At 42.1% G+C, this 10047-nt stretch overlaps 1 protein-coding gene across 1 annotated transcript in view; it reads right to left on the reverse strand.

Annotated features, from left to right (window-relative positions):
• UNC5D (unc-5 netrin receptor D) overlaps window positions 1-10047 on the reverse strand; it is a 559949-nt gene that overhangs the window by 379107 nt on the left and 170795 nt on the right. The gene's annotated exons all lie outside the window — the stretch shown is intronic.

The raw sequence follows: 10047 nt of genomic DNA on the forward strand, positions 1-10047 counted from the left end.
TCTCCCCTTCTCTCAATGACTAATCAATTACCATATTAAACTTCTTTGTAAATTGCCTACTTTTTCCAGTGATTATTTACTGTCTATTTGAAGGCTATAAAACCTTGAACAAGGGGCACCTGGGTGGCTCAGTCATTAAGCATCTGCCTTCGGCTCAGGTCATGGTGCTGGGGTCCTAGGATCAAGCCCCACATCGGGCTCCCTGCTCAGCAGGAGGCCTGCTTCTCCCTCTCCCACTCCCCCTGCTGTGTTCCCTCTCTTGCTGTGTCTCTCTCTGTCAAATAAATAAATAAAATCTTTAAAAAAAAAAAAAAAAAAACCTTGAACAAAAAGCAAAAAGTGGTCAGGAAAGCAATCACTAACACCACCCCACCCCACCCCGGTGAGGGTTGTGCTGTTTTTCATTAGCGAGCTACCTCTTCCTCACCACTGCAGAACTTTCTCCCCCAAGTTAAGCTATGATAGAAAACTCTGATAGATGAGTCCTTGCTGGTCAAGGGTTCAACACTAACTTGTTAATTAATCTCAGGTACTCGTTAAGATACATGGATATCCAACAAGAATTATAGTGTGTGTGTTTGTGTGTCATAGTTTCTGAACACAAGCATAGTGACCTTATGTTGCACAAGGCAAAATGCATCCTAAGTGGGGCAGAGGAGAGTCAGAAAGGCGCGCCATCCATTATTTTGCAAGAAGTAGGATTAAAAATATGATGTGACGTGACATACCACTGAGTCTTTCAGACTCACGTCAGTGAATGAGGGAGAGGCCACATGAGCAAGGCCCTCAGCCTCTACCAGTGTCTTAGGATTCTGGACCCTCCATCCTTGGTTCAACCTGAGAACTATGTCATTTATCTATATCAAATATTGGGCTTCCAGAAAAGATTGTTTGGAAAAAAAAAATTGGCTGTTGAAAGTATTTGCAAACTACAACTTTATAACACTCACCAGACCCACTGCATCAATGAGTTTTAGATGCATAAGCTCTGAGTTGCCCTGACACAGAAAAACTTGCTATTTTATTATCAGAAAACGGCAAATATGCCCCAGAAGCTTGTGACATATAGATGAGCGTTCCAGAGAAAACCTTAATCTGATCAGGTTGACTTCATCCTGGAGATTATCAGTGAGGGAAAAATTGTCCAAGAGAACTAAAAATAACTTAGTCTAGCCTGGTCAGTGCACAAAAAAAGGACAGGGATTAAAAGCAACTCTCTCGGGATCATAGAGGAGAAAATATCCTCACTGAAATAACCCACGAACAACAATTTCTCCCTATTTCACCCAAACTCCAACACCACTATATCTAATATCTATCTCTACCCATTCTTCAAAAAGCAGCAAGTCTCTCAAGGCTGATGGTAGACAAAGATAACAAACTTTGTTTGGCATCCATCCCGCAAAAACAGATGAGAAATTCTTTGATCACAGAAGCAGTTCAGCAAGTAGAATATCATACAGCAGTAGTGTGAAAAATCTCTGGACTTCTCATTCTGTTTTCCGATCAGGATGTTGATCCAGATAGCCACAGGTAGGTTTTTGAAGGTCTGTGTTCACCTGTGCGTGTGTGAATACATATGTGTGCATGCATGCGTGTGCTCGCCTATTTGCCTGTGAACATCCAATGGAAGAAGAGAAAGAAGGGACTTAGGTAAGCAGAGGTGAAAACAGGCACCGAATCCCAGGCATGTCTCCATCTCTTCAGGGATGATTTCATCTAACAGGCTTGACAGAATAATTCAAAAGGAAAAAAAAAAAACCCCTGAATTATACATACTATATCCAGCTAGAGCTGGATATCCTCTAATTCTACCAAATGCTGTTTTGTCAATACAAGAGGAATAAATCGAGGAAGATGTATTTCACCTTTAGTGGAGCCAAGTGGTTGTAAGAATCAAACTCGTTCATCATCTTCCATCAGTGAGAAATTTAGTAAATAGTAGCAGAATAAGAGTCGATAAATGTGCTTAAATAATACCTTGGCTTTTACTTGCTGTGCTTTTAATTTGGTAAATAAACGCCTTCCACTGGGCGTGCACCCTAGAGTCCAGGCAATGACGTGGATTAAGTACTCTGTTAGTTCTGCAAAGCTGAATGCATCTCAGAGGTCTAGCTAACTATAATCGTCCTGGAACACTCGCCTAAATCTCCCTGCTGTTTAATTTCAAACACTTAAAAAGGGGCATATGGGGACAACAAAACTCTGAAGTTAAAAATACCACCTTTTTAATAGTTTTAAGTCTGCCAACTGTAAAAGTAAGAGAGATACATGCTTTCAAGTTAAGAAATATGAGTATATAGGTGCCCAGGTAAGATCATCACAAGATATTTTACTAATTACATTAAGTTAACCTCAAAACAACTCTCCTAGTATAATACTAGAAAGGAATACTTACCGAAGGAAAGACACCCACTGTCCTCCTACTTGGTTTCCCAAAAGTACTGCAAGTGGAATGCAGGATTATTTTCTAAATGATGAATTCTATGATTATTCAGAAGAGAAAAGAAAACCTTAACATCAGTTTCTGTTGCTCCTTTATTTTCCTTATTCCTTCCATCTTTCATGAATCTGTGTTTGTCAGATTATATTTAAAGTACCACATTAAATGCATAGTCCTTGAAGTCCATTCAGAGAAGAATAAGGAAACTTAGAACCATGTTTTATGAGGAACACTTGAAAGAACTCAGGATTACTCAGCCCAAAGAGGGAAAGGCAGGAAGAATATATTGATGAAGGGGCGAGGAATCATAGCCAAAATCCCTATTTTCAAATACTTGAAAGGTTGTCGTACTTAGGTGCCCTACACAGCTTCAAAGGAGAGAAGTTACAGGGATAAATATTTCCGTTGAATTGGAGGGGAAAATGAGCTGTTCCTCATTGTCCATGACACGGACTGCCTTAGGAGGTGGTGAACTTCCTATCATTGGCGTTGTTAAAAAATAGAGGCAAAAATGTCCGGATGTGAAAAAAGATATTCAAAAATCACATAAGTGGTTAAACCAGATTGTTTTCAGGTTTCTTCCAACCCTGAGAGGGTTAGAAAACAGGGCAAACCTTCACAAACTCAAAGCCTGCCAATCTACCCCTCTAAAGGGGGGGCAGGGCAGGTAGAGAAGCCAGATGATTTGAGCAGTAAATAGGAGAAAGTCAATTGGCTCTGAGGAGGAGAATCAGAGCCCTTGAGAAATGTATTGTCCTTGAGCAAGTCAATCTGACCTTCTAAAGTACAGCTTTGTTCAAATTTCTGTAAACACTCACTTAACTCACGGGCATGCTGTGTAGCTTACCATAATCCGAAGATGACACGGTATACTGAGCACAGCAGTGTTTTAACCTGGGGGTCTCCGAGGGCTGATACATCAGCATTTACCACATTTTGTGGCTGGATAAACAGAAGCATCAAGAAGCTAAAGGGGTGGCTAAAAGAATAATGTATTTAGCCAGGGGCTGAAACAGAACCTTCCCAGATTTCTGCCTTTTCAATGACTCTGATTCTACACAGACCGTTAACAAGTAATGGGCATTTGAGCCAGGCTAAGAACAGAGTGAAGACAACTTCCCCAGCACTCACCTTGGCTAGAAGAGGGACCGTTTCAACTCTGTACTTGCCCACCCACATTAAACAAATAGGCCCACGATTATCCCACAACCAAGGGTGAAAGAAAGAGAAAAGGTTAGATTCCTGTACTATTCACTACTTGAGAATCAGCCTCCAGTGAGTCCATCCCTCGCTTATATAAGGACAAATCTGTTATATGCTGAGCTACCTTTTGCAAAGCAGAGCCATTAGAACTGAAAAGAGGGCAGAGGCCTGAGTCCACCCAAGGGAGGTTAGGGTCAGGAACTGAACCTCAGAGTCACCTCGAAATCACCTAAAGGGCATCAGCAACAGATGCAGAGGCCTCACACCAGACTTACCAGGTCAAAACCTCTATGAACAGGGTCTAGGACACCCTATTTTTTTTAAAGCTTGATGGAGAATTTTGCAAATCACACAAGAACCACAGGGCTTGTGGATCATTCTTACACTGCTACCCTAGATCTGCCTTGTCTAATATAGGAGCCACATGAGTTGCTAAGCCCTTGAAACATGCCTAATCCAAACTGAGATGAGTTGTAGAAGACATACCAAATTCTTAAAACTTAAGACCAAAAACAGATTGTAGAATACTGCTGACATTTCAAATGATAATACTTTGGACATACCATGTTAAATAAGATATATCATTAAAATTACTTCCTCTTGTTCCCTTTTTTTACTTTTTTTAAGATTTTATTTGTTTATTTGAGAGAGACAGAGCACAAGTTGGGTGAAGGGCAGAGGGAGAAGCAGACTCCCCACTGAGCAGGGACCCCCCCCCCCCCCCCCCGCGGGACTCCATCCCAGGACTCTGGGATCACGATCTGAGCCGAAGGCAGACGCTTAACTGACTGAGCTACCCAGGTGCCCTCCTTTTATTTTTTTAATGTGGTAAATAGAATGTTAAAAATTACATATGTGACCTGTAGGTACTGCATTAATTACGTCTTACATTTCTATAGATTGTCATATTTTCAAAGCATATGCTTCCCCATACACTGTCTCATACAAATGCTCCACAGAAGGAAATCATTCAAGCTCAGTCAGAACTATACTCTTTATTAACATCTTTCAGGGAACCAAAGGAAAAAAAAAAACTCTCAGCTTATAAACCCATAGACTTACTGCTATTTCAATGTCTTAACTAACTTCAGCTTCTCTTGAGCCCTTTGGTTTCAATTAATATCAGCAGTAGTCACCCTTCATACTTCTGTGGAAACAATGCTATCCTTAATTTTCCATCCTTCAGGAGATATTTTTCCAATGACTTTATCTTCTAAACTTGGCACCTATCCAAAATTATGACATTACATATTTGGTGATCAATGGTGACTTACCAAAAGGGGAGATGGCTCAAGTATTTATCACTCTCCTATTTATTGAGTGTATTCATTGAAAAACAGAGTAAATTTCTATGACCCTGTGTCTATTAATCAACTGAGGGGAAAAAAAAGGAAAATAAGGTATATGGTTTTTAGCCTGAAGAAAATTAGTCTCATCAGGGAAGAAGACTACTACTGCTCATGTGTGTCTATCACATGATAGACATATCTCCTGCAGTAGGAGCTGCTGACGTGGCAGGGAGGGAGAGACATTTAAGACAGGATAAACACCAAGAGTGAAGGTCTGAAGACTGCCATGAGGATGGCCTCTGTTGGGCACAACGTGGCCAGCATGGCTCCTGTGAAGGTGCTTAAAGACCCTTGTGGTGGCAGAGACTCGTGATGTGTGTGTGTGGGGGGGGAGGTTCTGAGGAGGTGCCCTATACGCAATACAATCATCTTACCTGTTCTGGCCTCACCAACTGAACTTTGAATACTGTTCCCCAGCAAGTGGAATAACGTCATGCCATATCGGCCATCAAACCACTGGCTAAACTGCATTGCATCCATTTCTCAAAAACAAAAGGGTAATTTCCACTTGACAAGGATCAGTACGGAAGGAGCGGTTTCAAGACCTGGATTCCAGAGACAGCTCTTCAAGTAGTAACTGTATAATCTGAGGCAAATCACTCAAGTATGGGGCTTTGTGTCCTCTTCTGTGAGATATTTATTTGAGAGCCTCACATAAGACATCTGCACCCTTTCCCACTCTTAATTTACAGTGATCACATGGTAGACCATAAGAAGCATGGACTTCGGTGATAGACTCTTATTATTTCTCAATCCCAGTTTTTGAATTTTAAAAGAGAGAAAATACCACACATCTCATACGGTTGTTATAAAAAGTAAATGGGATTATTTATATAAAGCACCTGGCACATAGTAGGAGTTCAATAAATGATGGGGTGTTCTCCCCATTATTATTTCAAGTGATGTCGAGCCACATTCAAGTCCTAATGCACACAAAATTGGCACTGGTTTTAGTCAAACACAAAACAAAAATTCTCTTTGTGCATAGATACTGAAATTTATGGGGAAATGGAACTGCAGTATTCATGGAAAGACACGCCACCTTTTGTCATTTTATATTGTGGATGCAATTCTTCCGCTCATTAATGCCTGAATCCAATGACTGGTCTCCTGCTAGGCATGGCAACTGTTTCTAGACCTTCATTGACAATGAAAGAATATTGTTTCTTCAGAGAACAATCAAACCCTCTCTCACATCAGGACTGATTCAAACACCCTCTGCTCGGCAAAACGAAGGCTAACTGAGAGAATGGTCTCCCAATGAAACTCACTCCTCTCCAACTTCTTTCTACGCAGACACATTTTTATTAGCACATTCTTCTGTTTTGCTGTTTCCGTAGAGTACCATGAACAGCAGTCCAACTGTTGTCGTTACCGTGTGCCATAAGCTCACAAGAAAAGGGCCATATTGAGGTCTGCGATGACTGGCAGCAACTTGGAGAGCATAAGGGTCTCTGCATCCTTGAAACATCTCCAGCAACCCCAGTGCATATACAATCAGCTAATAACCACATGCGAATAATCACTTCCGAGCTGAAACTGTCAAAACGTGATGGTTGGAAAAGTGTTCCGTTAATGCACATGAAGAAGGCAGAAGGTATATTATACCCTGTTCAGAGTTCAGTTTGTATCCCGTGTCTTTCAGGGGGACAGCAATGAAAACTAATTTATTCAGAAAGGCCCACTACAGAACATGTGGATATATAAATACTGAGTTTAAGTTTTCCTTTTCACTATTTTTAAAAGCTAAATGATGGTATAAAGAGAAGCTTAGATTAGTCAAAAGAAATCTAAAACTGAAGGGTGGGGTTATTTGGATACACACACACATACACATATATTTGATATATAAATATTTTGTGGCTATAAAAATACAAGCTCATAAAAAAGAAACTACTGCAATCAATACTGATGTGTATAAATTATAACACTACTTTATATACAATGCTGCTGCCAAATAACAAATGGATAAATTACAAATAATTCCCATTATTAAAGCATAATTTAAAAGTCTCCAGGGGCACCTGGGTGGCTCAATCATTAAGCGTCTGCCTTCAGCTTGGGTCATGATCCCAGGGTCCTGGGATCGAGCCCTGCATCGGGCTCCCTGCTCTGCGGGAGTCTGCTTCTCCCTCTCCCACAACTCATACTTGTGTTCCCTCTTTCGCTGTGTCTCTCTCTGTCAAATAAATAAATAAAATCTTTAAAAAAAAAAAAGTCTCTAAAAACAGGAGCTGTACCTTCTCACCGATTCTCTTCAATGGGGATCTGATACATATGTGTCAACAATGTAAATGCCTTCTTTCCTAAATAATGTTTATGCCACAGTACTAATAATTCTCTTCTCCCCATTCCACTACAGTTATTAGGTGAGGTCTTGAGGCCAATGCCAAGGCTGACTCGGCAGGGAAGGCTGGTAAAGTGGGGACAAGTTTCACCAAGTAGAGGGCTTGAGAGATGAGACTGAATTTTGATTGCGCGAAGAAACCACACTTGGCCCCCAGATGCCACCGGTTTCTCACCTACTCTGACTGTGCATCTGAGAGAATTGACATATACTCAGATTAAGACTCATGCCATAACCCTTCTGGAAATCGGACTTAGACTGGGAGTCAGGGAAGGTGGAAGAAGTAGCACTTTGAGTCCTACATGGGGGAAAAGAGGCAAAGGAAGAAGGACATGACGCAGCGCAGGGAAAGGGGACACTTTATACCTTCACAAAGGAGCCTTGGCCCAGCCTCGCAAAGAAAGATAGCATCAACCAAGCTATAACTTAAGTCAAAGGTCTCTGGTAATGCCAGAACAAAGGAGTCACACATCATTTCTGACCTGTATCCTACTTGACTTGTCAGACACTTTATGTAATGGTGATTTTTATAGCTCTCCGGGGTCCACCCTTTCTATACTCAGGCATGAGAGAAATTTACACACTCCCTTCCAACCTACTGAAATAGCAGTCTCTCCAGAAAAACCCATGGTATTAATGCATTTAATTAATATGGCATCAGTATGACTTTTCCACTCACTTACCTCCTAAGCTATAGACTATTAAGGGAGGAAGAGAAGGACAGGAAGCACATCCAGCTCCCTATGGGGGAATTGGTGTCTTTACAATGCATCTGCTAGTCTATTCTTGAGTTGTGGCTTCCAAAGACTCCAGACTAATTATAGTCAAATTAATGGAGGTAGCCAGCACTTTATCGTGAGCTCCGTTCTCCTATCTGACTTCGGGATACATCATAAGGCGGCTCGTACAGTACACCACATTGGCAACTACCTTTATGGACAGCGAGAAAGGCATCCGTGCAGGGGAAATCAATAAAAAGAGAAAATGCTATGTTCGTTGACTCTAATGAGAAGTTTCCTAGGTGGTCAGATCTTGTTCTTAAATCTCTAATCAAGAGGATGTTTATGAGCTTTTTACCAGGTTTGCTAATGCTCTTAAATTATAAATATATTAATAAAGGCTTTACAGCTTCTATAAGGGGGCTCTTTAATTTTATGTTCTTTTCTTATTAAAAAAAAAAAAAAAGGAGGAAGGGGCGCCTGGGTGGCTCAGTTGGTTAAGCGACTGCCTTCGGCTCAGGTCAGGATCCTGGAGTCCCGGGATCGAGTCCCGCATCGGGCTCCGTGCTCAGCGGGGAGTCTGCTTCTCCCTCTGACCTTACCCCTCTCGTGTTCTCTCTCTCATTCTCTCTCTCTCTTGCTCTCAAATAAATAAAAAAAATCTTAAAAAAAAAAAGGAGGAAAAGGAAAAATAGTTGCTCAAATGACCCTTCATAAGCTGGCCACAGAGATGCAAGGATTCCTCCCCGAGGGAAGTCCAGTCAGCTGGTTAATTAGCATGACTTGTGATGCTGGAGCATTCTTACTACACAGAAGTCCACACACAATTAGTATCCTACTTCTTGCAAGGCAGTGACGTCACTTACAAAGTGCAGCAGTTTAAAAGGAGGTGTTAATGAGCCACTTTGTCGCGATACCCATGGCTGTATTTTAGGAACCACATAGAATGGTGAATTTTTCTACTAATAAGTGATTCTTGCAGATTTCTGGCTGCTTCCACCACCCGAACTAACAGTGTGCTCCCATTCCCAAAGTCCCAATGCCCAGCTGAAGTCAGGGACCACCCCACGGGCTCTCGGGCTGTTTGCCCACAAAACCTATGTTGCTCCATCCTTCCCACCCTCAAAATGCTTCCCTGATTCAACAGGGAAGGTTCTAGGAATTTGTGCTGAACAGTTTTGGACACAACTTTTAAGATACTGTAGAGACAGAGGGAAGAGTTCAATGTGCCCGAGTCTGCTGGGGAGGAGAATCCCATGCTACCATGTTCGTTTTACGCAGAACGCGATACTGTTCATGAGATGTGGAGAAGTCATGGGGTGGGGCTTTCCTTTACACGGTCCTTCCAATTCATTTCCACCTTTCCTTGTTGTTTTGTTTCGTTCTGTTTTCGGCATTGCAATCAGGAACTCTTGACAGGACTCTGAATATTTTGAAGACAGGAGAGCAAATGCCTTTGCATTTGTCCGATTCAACAGAGGTACTTCTGTGTTTCCTCAGCCTGGAACAGGGGTCGAGAGCATATGGAAAAGCGGAGAGGTAATAAGGGCTTTAAAATCATTAATGTACGACGATATGCCCCAAATGCCTTCACACATCAACTATGAAGTAAGCTTCTGGCACCTGCCGAGGGAAGGACAGTGAAATGAAGTGTTGGCAACAACTCCACAGCCCTTCAGGGGAACAGGAGGACTGTCTGCTCACAGCAGGAGGGAGGCTGTGCTATGGCTGTGAGCAAAGCAAGGGAGGCACAGGAGACCGTAGCCATGCGCCGAGATGGTTTCTGAACACCACTGATACAGGCCCCGGGCAGTAAGACACAAAAAGGAATGGGGCAGAATTTTTTTAATGAAATAAAAATAACATTTAAAGCCAATTAGTTTCCAGGTGGTTCTAGCCCCATCTCTGTTTTCAAAGTTCAGCACCCGCTCTGGACAGTGGGCTCAGGGCCTGGAAGGGGGGTCGCTCTGGACAGCGGGCTCAGGG

Source organism: Mirounga leonina, unplaced genomic scaffold (genome assembly GCF_011800145.1).
Source record: "Mirounga leonina isolate KUSES-001 unplaced genomic scaffold, KU_Mleo_1.0 Mir_128, whole genome shotgun sequence".
NCBI classification, from domain to species: domain Eukaryota; kingdom Metazoa; phylum Chordata; class Mammalia; order Carnivora; family Phocidae; genus Mirounga; species Mirounga leonina.